Source organism: Rattus norvegicus, chromosome 2, assembly GCF_021556685.1.
Source record: "Rattus norvegicus strain SHRSP/BbbUtx chromosome 2, alternate assembly SHRSP_T2T, whole genome shotgun sequence".
In the NCBI taxonomy this organism is placed as follows: domain Eukaryota; kingdom Metazoa; phylum Chordata; class Mammalia; order Rodentia; family Muridae; genus Rattus; species Rattus norvegicus.
In genome coordinates, this window is record NC_141535.1 from 85,619,253 (window position 1) to 85,634,484 (window position 15,232).

Genomic DNA, 15,232 nt, shown 5'->3' on the forward strand with positions numbered 1-15,232 from the left:
CTCGCCAGCATCTGCTGAGTTTTTGATCTTAGCCATTCTCATTGGTGTGAGGTGAAATCTCAGGGTTGCTTTGATTTGCATTTCCCTTATGACTAAAGATGTTGAACATTTCTTTAGGTGTTACTCAGCCATTCAGCATTCCTCAGCTGTGAATTCCTTGTTTAGCTCTGAACCCCATTTTTTCCTCCAGGAAACATTTATTTTATACTGGATAAAATACAGAATTTTCTATTTTTTTTTATTAACTTGAGTATTTCTTATATACATTTCGAGTGTTATTCCCTTTCCCCATTTCCGGGCAAACATCCCCCTCCCCCTACCCTTCCTTTTGGGTGTTCCCTTCCCAACCCTCCCCCCATTGCCGCCCTCCCCACAACAGTCTAGTTCACTGGGGGTCTGAACCCCATTTTTAATAGGGTTATTTGTCTCCCTGCGGTCTAACTTCGTGAGTTCTTTGTATATTTTGGATATAAGCCCTCTATCTGTTGTAGGATTGGTAAGGATCTTTTCCCAATCTGTTGGTTGCCGTTTTGTCCTAACAACAGTGTCCTTTGCCTTACAGAAGCTGTGCAGTTTTATGAGATCCCATTTGTCGATTCTTGATCTTAGAGCATAAGCCATTGTTTTGTTCAGGAAATTTTCTCCAGTGCCGATTTGTTCCAGATGCTTCCCCACTTTTTCTTCTATTAGTTTGAGTGTATCTGGTTTGATGTGGAGGTCCTTTATCCACTTGGACTTAAGCTTTTTACAGGGTGATAAGCATGGATTGATCTGCATTCTTCTACATGCTGACCTCCAGTTGAACCAGCACCATTTGCTGAAAATGCTATCTTTTTTCCATTGGATGGTCTTGGCTCCTTTGTCAAAAATCAAGTGACCATAGGTGTATAGGTTAATTTCTGGGTCTTCAGTTCTATTCATATGTTAACAATGGTTTCTTGTTTGTGTTTGAAACTCTATTAGAGTCATCTTTTTCATGATTACCACTAAATAATTAATTGATATACTCAATGTGTTGTAAAAGATACTTTCAAAGTCTCAAGAGAAGTTTCATTAGCTGGTTTGGATACAGTATAAATACAGAGAGGAAAAAATATGGAATGAGATGCTTTAAAAATTTCAAAAGCTCAAGTCTAAAACAGTCAAATTTTGTTCACAGAATTGGTCTGGCAAAGAAACATTGGCTGTGGTAGTCTTAAAATGTCAACTTTAACAAATGCTTCGGTGTTGGGGATTTAGCTCAGTGGTAGAGCGCTTGCCTAGGAAGTGCAAGGCCCTGGGTTCGGTCCCCAGCCCCGAAAAAAAAGAACCAAAAAAAAAAAAAAAAAACAAAAAACAACCCCCCCAAAAAAAACCCAAATGCTTCATGTCAGAATATGTCATCACAATTGCCAAAGAGGTGAGTAAGGATTTGGAGTATCATCATACACTTACTATGAAAAATTCTGCTAGCATTCATGTCTTCCCCATTCACATTCAATATCTATTCACAAGCCAGCCCACTTTGAAAGAGTGAAAGGCACAACTGTGCTGTTCAAGGAAGAAGCATGGAGACACATGCTTTAACTCTCTCTAGTGAACAAGCCACAATGTTTCCTGGTGGTAGAGAGCACAGATAGTAAAGAAGCTTCATGATAATCCAATATGACTTCTTCACATAATATACCAAGAACCTACAAGTTGGGGAGACATCTACTCTTATGGGTATGCCTATGGATGTCAGTAGTATGGATGGCCATAGTACACCTGATAAAAATATTCTTCAAGGCCATTTCATTTTCTAGCAGTTGTCCATCTTCATTAGGTAAAGTAACTCAACTCTGGCAGAAGGAAAAAGGAAAGGGCACAGACATCTCACTAATTCAAGAAATAGATTCATTTGAGGAATGAAATTCAGAAACATTTATATAAACAGAATTGTGTTACTATAATGAAGAAAAGAAAGAATCTTGGAAAAACTGTCCAATACTCAATACTTACTTTAACAGAAATCATGGATTTATAACCCTTGGTATATTCCCAGTATTCCAATATCTATGCCAGATCTCAAACTAAGTAAATGAATATCATGGGATTGAACTTAGTCACCAGAACCTCTGGAATGTTCTATCATAGTCTGAGTCTTTGCTGCAAATCTCTGTCATTTATCCAAAGTCCGAAGGTACAACCATTACACTTAATTGTCACAACTGCATTCTAGGTAAGAGGTAGTAGCTGATCCTCATGATAACTGAACCTCAGCTCTGATTTTGAGAGTAGCCTGTTAGTAGTTTTCCTACCTCATATGTAACTTTGCTACAACAAAATCCTAATTACCTTTCAGAGACCACAAACAATAATCCATAATTCATCACTTCAAAGAAACATACCCCTGGAATGTTATTTAGCATATTCAAACCATTATTCCTCATAGAGAATCCCCAGGTAGGACAGTGACTCCGAGGAACCAAGGGAAAAAAAAGTTTTGTGCTGCCTCATCAGTTGCTAAAGTTCACATAAAAATTTTTAAAGGTATACCCAGAGCCACTACAAGAATGTGACAGAGGTGAGTCTGACTGAATTTTGTTAGCCTGTAACCATGTTAAAATATCTACATGAGTAGAAGTGCTCAGATCCAGACAAGCTAATGCATAATATTTCATTTTACGTTTAACCAGAGAAAAAATAGGCAGTATGCATCAACGTCACTACCAATGCCAGGATGAACTCCCAGATACCAAGTGTCACTGGGGTAAGGCACCTGTGACAGGGTCTACTGCATATGGGGATCCATGGTCTTTGTCTGGATGAGTGTCTATAGCCCCAGGAAAGGGGGGTTGTAAATGAGTTGGAATCAGCAACTAATGCCTCTGTAGAATGAGGTTTCATACTTTTTGGGTTGTGTTTCCCCTTCTTCACAGCAATCTAGACAGCTCCTATAGCATACTATCAATACCAACATCTGAAGTCACAGTGATTCCTCTACGTCTCAGATCACTCGCTATTATGTTGTCTTAGCTCTGCTTCATAGTTAGAAAATTCCACTGCTCTATTACAAGCCCCTTTCCTTGCAGCCTTTACTATAAATGGTAGATGGAAAGCTCTATCTGACCCTTATTACCCTGATCAGGAACCCATATTGGTTCATATCTGTCACAAAAATTAATAAAAATGAAGTGGTGCTTTATTCTACCTGGGGAGACTGAGAACCCAAAGGGGGGGCTTGGTGAGAACACCAGCAGCCTTTGAAGATGATTTTCCTCAGGCATGAACTATTTTCTAGTATTGAGAAAATAACCCAAGGAAGTCAGCAGGCTGCTATGACCCTGTTTCTTATTCTTGACCAAATAGAAATGCATAAATGCAAAGCACAGAATAAACAAAAATGGTTTCTCTAATTTAATCAATAATTTAAAGAGAAAATCAATTATGAGAGAAATACCCCCAAAGATCATAGAAAAACATAGAAAGTAATCTCTTAAGTCTGTGAAAAGTGGTTTATGTCAGCTTGCCAGTGTGTCTAGATAGTCTATCATAGCAACACATCAGGCTAGAGACAAAAATAGCTCACATCTGCCCAGAGTAAAAATGAGGATCTTTTTAGAATACAGCTGACTCATGTACTTCTGTGTCAAGAGGAGGACTATGGAGCCCACCAATATTGTGATATTTGAGCACAACTTCTGGAAAAGTTGGCAATGTCCAACTTATTAGAGGTTTAGAGAGTTGTCCTTTGTCCTAGAGCTGTATCAAGTGAGCAAGAAGAAAACGTGAGTATGCTCTTATCCACAGGGAGAGTGCTGGCGGTTCTAGAAAATAATATATCCAGTGACAAAGCAGCATCTTGGAGCATCCACAAGGAAATGCACAGTGACCCACAGAGAATGGAGAGTGGCTATGAGTGAGTGAACTGTAGGGTAATATCAGGAAAGAAGCCAGTGGGAACTTGGAGGAAATCTATGGAGGAAATAGAGGGGAGAAAACTGGTAAGAGGAAAGTGGGGTAAACAGAAAAAGAAGTTCTTACAGTCCCGAGAACAAGTGTCTAAGCCACCTAAAAACCAGAGTCCTGAAAGATAGATTCACATATCTCCAGCCATGAAATCATTCTAATCAAAGGTCATCTCTCTGCTCATTCTCTAGACGAGAGAAACTCACTAGAGACAGAAGCCTGAGATATGAACAAAGGAGGTGTTAGCCAACGTGCGATTGCCAAACAGTTGGCTTTATATCAACTGTGGGAGGCATGTGGCTGCTCTCTGCAGCGGTGACTATTGTAGTCAAATAGCCAGCACACACATAGTCAATGTGTAGTGCTTTTTTTCCTGGACCCAGATCTCCTGCAACGCTAGGCAGTATATTTACGGATTATTGAGGGAACACAAGATCATCTCTGACCACTTGGTATCAGGCTCAGAATTATGGTTCCTTAATTGCAATAATGTATACATAATGCACACATAATACATACATACATATGTACATATGTACATATGTACATTCATACATACATACTTCCCTCTGAGAGAAGACACTCATCTACCTACCTAGCCATACCACTATTTCAGGCTTCTGAGGAATAAATGTTTGGATCCCAATTTTACAAAGGGTAGACTTGTGGTGGTTAATGTTATTATTTGACAGGGTAGAGAGTTACCTAGAAAAAAGATGCCCTAGTTATAGGTGTGAGGCAGTTTCTATATTGAGTTAAATGAAATTGGAAGATCTAGCACCATTTGATGGGCTAGAGTTCAGATCTGGAAAAAAGGTGAAAGTGAGCTGAGTATTAACATTCCCCACTGTCTGCTGCTTTAGTGCAAATACAATGTGAACATCTATTTTTGATTTCCCAGTGTGAGGAACTGTGCTCCTAAAGTGTGACCCAATTAAACACTTGATTTTTTATATTGGTTTTGTCAGGTTTGTTGTCAGGTATGGCAACAAGAAAAGTAACTAATACTATAGTATTCATTTATAGAAACAGAAAACAACTAAGACAACATTTAAAGGTATCCAATCAAAAACACATAAAAATAAAACTCGGAAATGAAATGCAAATTGAAAGTAGATGAAAAGAGATTTTTATATTTAAGACAATAAAATAAATTACTGGTTAGTTAAAAGTAAAATAAAAATGAAGATTTATATAAAATGAGTCATGGAATGGCATACAATAGAGAGCTGTGAGCATCTCTATTCTGATGACATTGAACGTAGCAATGAATTATGTAATTCTGACAATCTTCTTCATGTTCACCACAAAATAGTAGAAATCTTTAAAATGCCAGCTATCATAACCCAGTTCTTGGGAACTGCAAAATACTTAATTCCAAAGTAGTTATACCAACTTCTTGTTTTGAACAGGATGTAGTAGTGACAAGCTGTTACCTCTGCCATGCAAGTCGGAGATTGAGAAATTCATCACACAGGCAAAAAATTAAGAAGAAAAGAGAACTCATTGGTGAATGAATGGCTGAAGTAGAATTCTATATGGTCAGAAATCCCCTTCATTTAATCTGTGGACTAGATATTAGTTTTCTAAGAGTACCTGACAGTTGTGGGGAGGGGAGGAACCTGGATCAAATCATAGGACTCTGCTTTGAAAATAAAAAGCCATAAGGTTTTGCATTTTTGTGAAGCTACTGAAATGGGCCCATCTGTAAGCAGGTGGCTTTTCTCTATATTTGCTGAGCCCTGGGTTGACAATATCTGGTTTGGGATGAGAGCAGCCTTCCCTTAGATGGTTTGGAGACAGTGTCCTCCTAGATGGGCTATGATTCTAATCTAACTCTGTCCCCAGCAGAGTTCCTGTATTATATTTTCTTGATTGTCTGCTGATGGCATTCTGGTAAGTGAAGAGGCAATTGTATCATGAAGTCTCTTCAGTAACAGATTACTGTCTTGACACATTTATAGCTGAGTGGGATATGGTCATAGATTTGTTTCAAGAAGCACATCATGGGGAGATGGGAAAGGGCATTTGGAGGTTTAGTGTGTTCTTATGTCTCTAACCCATCTCTGTTTTTCTGCTTCCTGGCTATCATGAAACAACTGGATATGCCTGACCACATGATCCTGCCATACCCATTGTAATCCTCAAGCCCACAGCAGTGGAACAAGCCAATCCTGAGCTGAAACCAGAGATCATGGACAAAAGTGACTTACCTCCCCTACTTAGCTTATCTCAGGCATTATGTCACAGTGACATCAAGTTAATTGATATAACCCCAGAGCTTACAGCTTCTGGAAGCCAGAGGACTGATCTGCAGTCACCGTCATCAGCTACTGATTGACTTGAATTCAGCCTTCTTCAAGGGGAGAGTCCTCTTTGGGGATGACTTTACTATTGACTTCCTACAGATAACATTTGGATTCAAAATCTTAGCAGGTTTCATTCATCTCAGTTTTTCTGTAGAAATATCAAGCTTACTTTAAATTGTGTTTGGAATGCAAAAGACATACATACAAAGAATCTCTGATCTAAGAGTTAGCTCTATGATAAGGCTATATTGACTACAGAATAGACTTTAACATCATTCATAAGAAATAAATCTTATTAAATAAAATGAAAATTCCACTGCCTGGTAAAGGCTGGTTATCAGACACATACTGAATGTCGTGCCTTTGAAAGATATAATTTGAAAGATCAATATGAAGTTTCTCCCAAAAAGATTAAAAAGAAATTATCATATTTCCACTCATATTACCATTATAAGTCATTCAATGAAGCAAAGGATAGATTCAAGAACATCACTGCCCCTTAGCATCCTGCTATTTGACAGATATTCATATTTCATGAAGTGTGCCTTCCAATGCATGAAGATGTAAGTGATATGGAAACTAGAGAAGAGGAAATTAGAAAAGTCCTTTTTTCTATATGTTTACTAGCATCTGTAAGCAGATTGTTCGTTAGTATTAAAGACTTCTGCAATATGTTTAGAACAGAATCAAGTCATGCAATCAGCCTATTCCTGGGAACGATGAGTAATTATTTTATTATATCACACAATGATACTGGTTATAATACTGAGTCCACATTCACAACAATGGAAAAGTCAGGAAGATACAGTGTTGCTATGATCAGAATAAATAATGCTACAGAAACACTCCTCTGGCTGCGTCATTGTTAGTTATAAGTCTGATGTGTCTTCAAATCAACTGTCCCTTCACATCAGCCTTCAGAAATGCGGGTTGGCAACAGCTGTTTCCGGAAGCATCTGCACTACTAATGATCACTGGCTACCATGAGATTTTTAGGATCATGAGAAATAGCATGCTTCTTTTAAATAGACCCTCGAGAAGAGGAAAAACTCACTTTTCTGACTGTCTTAAATCTCTTGCCCACATCTAACTTTGATATGACTCTAGGAGAAAATGGGGGTTTGGGTAAACAGCAGAGCATTTTGTTGTATGCCACCTAAGGGGGAAAACAGTGGAAGCTACATGTGGGAAAAAACTATAAAATGAAAGTAGAAACTAAAAGAAGATGGATACAATAGAGAGGTTTAAAATAACCAAGATTTTTAAAAAATGTATTTAATCCAAATTAGTTTGCCTACTTAAAATATTTCTATGCAAATCATGATACTTTGAAATTAAACTTGATAAGATAATTATGTTTTGTCATGCAGAGGAATTAAAATATAAGATGAACAGAGAAAGTCATGACGTAAAGAAGGAACAGTCACACTTGCCAATTAAAATGCTGTGGTCTGTCATAAACACATACAGCCTGAGAGGCTGAGAGGCTGGCTGGACTGGTGAAGTACATTAATGTCTTTCCATCCATGCATATGAATTACTTTAATTATATTATCCTTTATTACTTTTCCTTAAAGTCCTCCTCCTCCATCTTATCATCCCACCACCCTACTTACTCCTCTTGGGTCCATCTACTGTTACCTCGAACCTGCAGTACTTATCATTGTGAGCCTAGGTTGTCTCACTCTAACCAGCAGTGCTTATCATTGTGAGCCTAGGTTATCTTACTTAACATGATTATCTTCACTTTCATCCCCTTTACTGCAGATGACACAGTTTCATTCTTCTTTATGGCTGAGAATTGATATTTAGGCTCTTTTTAAAAAATGGAATAGCTGGGCAAAATGGTACACAGCTTAAATCCCAGCACTTGGGAGCCAGAGGCAGGTAGATATCTGTAAGTTCAAGGCCAGCCTGGTCTACAGAGTGAGTTCCAGGATACCCGGGTTATATAGTGAGATACTGTCTGGAGAAAAAAAAGAGAGAGAAAATTGTCATATTACCCCTTCTGGATATAGAGCCAAGCATTTGGAGCATGATAAAAGTACTTGAACACTAATATTTATATGCACTACCCAAGGTAGCCTAATGATACTAATCAATGGATGAGTAGTACATTTTAAAATCTAAATTTTCTTTGATAGCATATTCACATTTATAAAAATGTATGTAGGTTGAAAAATTAAGAAAAACATTAAAAGAAAATCCTATAAACCATAGGCCTCCTATAACATTGTAAATAAAACTTGAAAACAATGAAGCCATGCTTTATTTTTCTCAGGCACCCATACATTTATAAAATTATTTACTTATATTACAATGTTATACTGCTGTAAAGGCATGAAAGCATGCCATGAAAGCATGCCATGAAGGCATAACAACACCCCATTTCCTTAATACAGATTTGACTTTAACAGTACCTCAGTGCCAGCACCTCTGGTGAAGCTCCAGTGGCCACCTAGGAGAGGTCAGCATCCTACTACTGTGTCCTAAGTTGCAGTTGGACTTCCTTCATGCTCATGCCTTTCCATCAGTGATCAGTATGCTGGAGACATGGCTGGAGGAAGAGTGTGACGAGGAATTAACTGTGCTACTGTAAATAGTTAGCTGTATTAGTTGTATCAAATTTTGTAGAACTAAGCATCTCAATTCCTACAGCTTTTCTAACCCCCTTAGAAATCAGTGGCCCTAAAACATGTATATAGAAACACATGCATACATGCAAGTATAGGTCTATATATTTTACTGTGTTAAAGTTAAAAATACGTGGTCTCACGTGCTCCACTATGTTCACTGCAGCCTTATTTATAATAGCCAGTAGCTGGAAAGAACCCAGATGCCCTTCAAGAGAGGAATGGATACAGAAAATGTGGTACATCTACACAATGGAATATTACTCAGCTATCAAAAACAACGGCTTTATGAAATTCGTAGGCAAATGGTTGGAACTGGAAAATATCATCCTGAGTGAGCTAACCCAAACACAGAAAGACATACATGGTATGCACTCACCGACAAGTGGCTATTAGCCCAAATGCTTGAATTACCCTAGATGCCTAGAACAAATGAAACTCAAGACGGATGATCAAAATGTGAATGCTTCACTCCTTCTCTAAAAGGGGAACAAGAATACCCTTGGCAGGGAAGAGAGAGGCAAAGATTAAAACAGAGACTGAAGGAACTCCCATTCAGAGCCTGCCCCACATGTGGCCCATACATATACAGCCACCCAATTAGACAAGATGGATGAAGCAAAGAAGTGCAGACCGACAGGAGCCGGATGTAGATCTCTCCTGAGAGACACAGCCAGAATACAGCAAATACAGAGGCGAATGCCAGCAGCAAACCACTGAACTGAGAATAGGACCCCCGTTGAAGGAATCAGAGAAAGAACTGGAAGAGCTTGAAGGGGCTCGAGACCCCATATGTACAACAATGCTAAGCAACCAGAGCTTCCAGGGACTAAGCCACTACCTAAAGACTATGCATGGACTGACCCTGGACTCTGACCTCATAGGTAGCAATGAATATCCTAGTAAGAGCACCAGTGGAAGGGGAAGCCCTGGGTCCTGTTAAGACTGAACCCCCAGTGAACTAGACTGTTGGGGGGAGGGCGGCAATGGGGGGAGGGTTGGGAGGGGAACACCCATAAGGAAGGGGAGGGGGATGTTTGCCCGGAAACCAAAGAATTATTATTAAGTATTAAATAAATTAAAAAAAAAAGAAAGTTATCCAACAACAACAACAACAACAACAAAAAAAAATACGTGGTCTCAATCTTATATGCAATTTTGGAGAGATGTTTTACTAACACATACATGCATATACATGTGCATATACATACACATATACACATGTGTGCATATACACATACACATATGCATACATGTTATCTAACTGCCTGTCTGTCTCTCTCACTATTTACTTTGATATTTTACCGAAGATAAATTTCAGTATGAGTAAGACTCATTAAAATTATAGCATATATTACAGTGCCAGAGGGAGAGTAAATCCAGAGAATCTTTCCAATGTATTATTTGAAAATGATGGAAGTCCAAGATCATCATTAACTTTAATTTAGTATTCCTGATCCATACAATTATAATGAGGGATAATTAGAAGTCATGGCAAATATTTGTGTAAAATATTTTCATTACTCTGCTATTAATAGATTAAAGATAGAAATAATTACATACTGTTCATTAGGAAAAGGTTGCAGTGAATTACTCTGTAACAGAAATGAAAATGCCCTTGGATGGCCTGATGGAAGATTTACATAAATGAAAAGACATACGGTGCCTGGGAAGAAGATTCATTAGCATAGATGTGTCTATTATTTTGAATAATTCTATGAGCTAATAAACTCCCCTCGACATCTAATAAAATATCTGGAAATCTGATAAGTGTTTTTGAAACTGGTGAATATACTCATATGTGAACCAATATGGATGCCACAGGGATGAGCTGGCTTTGACTCTAGAAGCAAGTAACAGCCATACACATTACAGTGCATTCCCCAGTGGGGTCATTGTTTACCTTTGCACTGTCATTTTCATGCCACAGCTAGCCTTTGTCCCTTCTTTGTCTGGAACGCTGGAGGACAGAGGAAATGCAGAGCACATGAAGGGGACATCAGCTCAGTCAGCAAAGCCTTGAAGACACTTTTCTCCCATATAATGGACCAGAGGAAGTTGTGTGTAGGACAGGAAGCTGGATAAGTTCACTTTTACAGAAGGGCACCGATACCTGCTACAGAAATACTTCCGTGAAAGGAGAATGGAGAGACTAAGCCTCCTCAATATTAAAGCACGTGTGAATCAGTGCCATTTGATGAAAAGCCAGCATCAGTATATACATGCACATAGCCCCATAACCATTCATATACTTCAATAGGTATTTCATGTTATTCTCCTATGTAAGTGATATTTTATACATTTTGAATCATGCACTGAGAATGGTCCTATTCTCATTGTCCTGATGCAAACAGATGGTCTCAGTTTACCATACTATTCTCTTAGGTAAGTTGTCTCTAGGCTGCACCCTTCTGGGTTCTTCATTACTCCTTCCTTGGTGAGGCCATAAAATGTCCAAATCTTTGCAATATTTGTTTTCTGTTCTGGAGTCTGAATATAAATATGACTAACCACCCAAGATGAGGAAATGAGGAATCATGAGGAAATGCTAGGTTGGTGAGATAGCAGTAAGGGTCGCCCACAGTGTTGACCTCCCAGCATTCCTGAAAACCCCTGTTTTCTCCTTCCGTGGTGGGCAGTGGGTAGAGCAGTGCAGATGAGAGAGGCAGACCAGACCACATTACAAGAGAGGAAGTCAGAGAACCAGGAGGGTCCAGTCTTGTTTTCTTAGAACCTTTCATTGGAAACTAACCAGAATCCCTAAGAAACACTCTAACTCTTTCAAAGCACAGTACCAATGACCTCATACACCCCATCCCACCCCACACCCCATTAGGTTCCACCTGTACCTCTTCCTACACTATTGAGTAACATTATTCTTAAAGGGACATGAAAAGCAAAGTCTCCTCATCCCAGATAGGAAACTAACCACAGACCAAAAGTAAGGATACCACTACAGTCCAACTTGGTGAGCCAATGAATTTTATGGGTTTAATTAATAGGATGGATGAGGATTCACTTACAGGAGCGTAAGTGACTCAGACAGCCTTATTAACCAAAGCTCACCCCAGCATGGGCAATGTCTTATAAAAGATGGAAACCTGGAATACATGTCATAGCCAGAAGGCAGCTTGACAGGTTGGAGAATCTCTTTCAGACAGCTCAGGTTTTGGAACCTCTTCCAGGTAACTTGGCAGCTCTCTGCCTGTTCTAGACATCTCACCACTTCTGGGTGTGTGTCTTATCAGTCTGTATAACTTACATATGCTTGGAAAGAGGGGGCCTGGTGAATCTGGTCAAGTTTGGGGAGCTTTGGAAGCTACTGAGTTGTTTAGCTTCTATGGTTAACAAGCTCCCCTGAAGGCTGTCCTGCTCCACTCTCCACATACCTTAGAACATCCCTGTGTTAAGGAGTCCCCTCCCCCACCCCCAGATTGCCAGTTTTATCTTCAAAAAAATTGCTACGCCACGTTGTTACATGGAGGATGCAGCTGCCATCCCAGGAACTGTTAAAGAACAAAAGATCAGATAAGAAACAAACCACAGCAAATAATCACTACATAATACAACAAGACCAGCACATCTTCGTGCTAACAGGTATGGAGACCACTTGTTAGCAGCAGATGAGCCTTATAGATGTTAGTGGATGTTTTTCAGATGTAAGGGAAATGAAGCCAGTTGTAAGCCTGTAAGAATACATGAGAAAGGAGATGGCACAAGTAGTAAATGAATGATTCATTCGTTCTTGTAGTTCCTTCAAAGGGAAATTAAGTTAAAAGGATTACTAATAATACCATTCAATAAGATTTTAGATAGGTTTAGAATTTAAGTTATGATAAAAGAAAAAAATCAATCCAGCGAGGCAGCTACTTTGTACATCTCAGTTCTACGGAAAAACAAAATGAAGTGAAACAAAACAAAACCAGGAGAATTCTGTGGTCAGATACCCTAGGTTTGATCATGTTCCCAGGAAGTAGTGTGGGGCCTGGATCTGACCTGTTAGGGTTATTCTTTTTCATTATTATTGACCTGTTCCACTAATGATGTCCTAGAACATCAGAGTGATAAAATCCTCATGTTATTCTCAAACAGTGAAGGTAGAAATGTTAGACTAGTAATTGTGGCTAAAGGTTTTTCTATGTCTATGTTGGCTGCATTTAATTCTGCACTGTCTGTCTATGGAGAAAAGGGGTTTGTTTCCTGTGTTTCGTTGAATGATTTGAGTACTTCAGGACTCTTCAGTATTCACTAAAAATTCACAGTATTGCCTATTTTGGGTTGGACTTTATTCTCAGACGCATCCCTAAACAGAGAAGATCCACAAACCATGAAAGCCTTGAGCATGAAATATTGCCTATGTGTTGCAAGAATTAGGCTGTGACTTCACACTGGAGCAGTGCTTAAGGCTAAAACCACCCACATGGTGAACAGCTGCTGTGCAGGTGAGAAATCAGCATGTTGTGTTGGTTGGTAAGCAAGTTCTATCACAAGGGACCTAGAGAATTACCTTTTACTTTGCAACCTCTGTATCCAAGACACTTAATTATGTATGAATTTAAACCCATAAGAAAGCCTTTCCTCAATTTCAACATACTTTACAAAATACTATATCCCTAGACTTGAGGGTTGACTAATAAGACAGCACACTGATTCCACATGAATGCCTTTGACATTACTGTGGTGTGCATGTTATAATTAATCAATATTGGCACATTATTGTAATTGCAAACTTCATTCCATCCTCTCTACAACATCCAATGTTCTAGTTTCTTTTCTATTGCAAAAACCAAAACCAAACCAAACCAAAAAACCAACAACAGCAACAAAATACCCCACTGTAACAAAAAGCAACTTTGAGGGGAAAGGATTTACTTGGCTTATATTTACGAACCATAATCGATAATTGAAGGAAATCAGGGCAAGAACCTAAGTTAGGAATTCTGAGCTGCAACTCTTACCAAATGCTGGCTACTTGCTCACCCTTAAGCTGGCTCAGTCTCTGGCTTGCTCATATGTTTATACATTGTCAGCTTCCTAATACAGCTCAGGCCTACCTGCTTAGTGATGGCGGTGCTCACAGTGGGCTGGGTCCTCATACATCAATCATCAGCAATCAGGACCATGTCCTACAGACATGTCAACAAGCCAAGCTGAGCTAGGCAATTCTTCAACTGATGCTTTGTTTCTCATATGATCCTAAACTGGGTCAGGCTGACAATCACTGATAACTGGAATACCCAAGGACCCTTTCCTACTTCCTTCTAGGGTACCATGTTACATTTAACAGTTGTGTGTCTTCCCATTCTAGTTGGTCATTACATTTCTTCAGTTTCCCCTTGCTTTTGATAATCTTGGAAATTTTGAGAATTCCTGGATTTCAGAATGCTCTTCCTGGAACATGTATGCTTTTGTCTGACTTGTCTGTTCTAGTACTAGGCATGTTGACTTCCTTCTATCCATGGTCCTTCATCTTCATATGATGGCTCAGTGAATCTCCTATGGATATTTTCTTGCAAGTCCTTATCCCTGGTAGAACCCAAGAGGAAAAAAGAGGTTGTACAAATTTCCTCATCTTGTTCCACATTTTAGTCCTGTTCTCTACCTCAAAGCAGCACTTAACAGGTCTCCTGCCCCTGTCGACAAACTCCATACACCTGTGAGATATCCTGTAACCTCTGCTATAGGTGGACAGAGTTCATTACCTTCCTCTTTCTAATTTTTTTATCTTATTTTTTTTTGAGATAGGATTTCATGTTCCTGATGCTGTCCTTGAACTCTCTACATAGCTGAGGATGACCTCAAACTCCTGATTCTTCTGCTTCTTTCTTTCAAGTGCTTGGGTTAGGTACAAGAACATACCACCATGACTGGTTTGCTCATTGGGACTCCAGGGTTTCCTAGCTTTAACTCACTTTTCTACCTGTGCTTTCATTTTTCCCTGATGCCTTGCCTACTTTCTTACAGCAGTTGTACTTGTTCATGTTTTATCCATTGGATGGCCGAGTTCCTCTTTGGGCACATTATAAACTCATTCCTCTATCATTTTCTTCATAATAATATGCTTGTCTTCTTGGCACAGATGATCTAAACTCAATATGAATGTCCCCTGGTACTTTCATTGGGCTTATTAGACATATTCTGGTTGAGAGCTGTCTCTATATTAAGACATTTCACAGGCTCTCTTAAAAGTGTTTTGTCGAAGCTCTAATCATCAATGAGTGTCAGATCTAGCAAACTGGATGCTAGTCAGAAGAAAGAGCAGATAAATCATATGTGGAAACGAATGAGAAGCAACCCAGTGAGAGGAGCCAAAGCCATTGATTCTCAGTCTGTCACAGCCAGCTAGAGAGCGAAGCACTG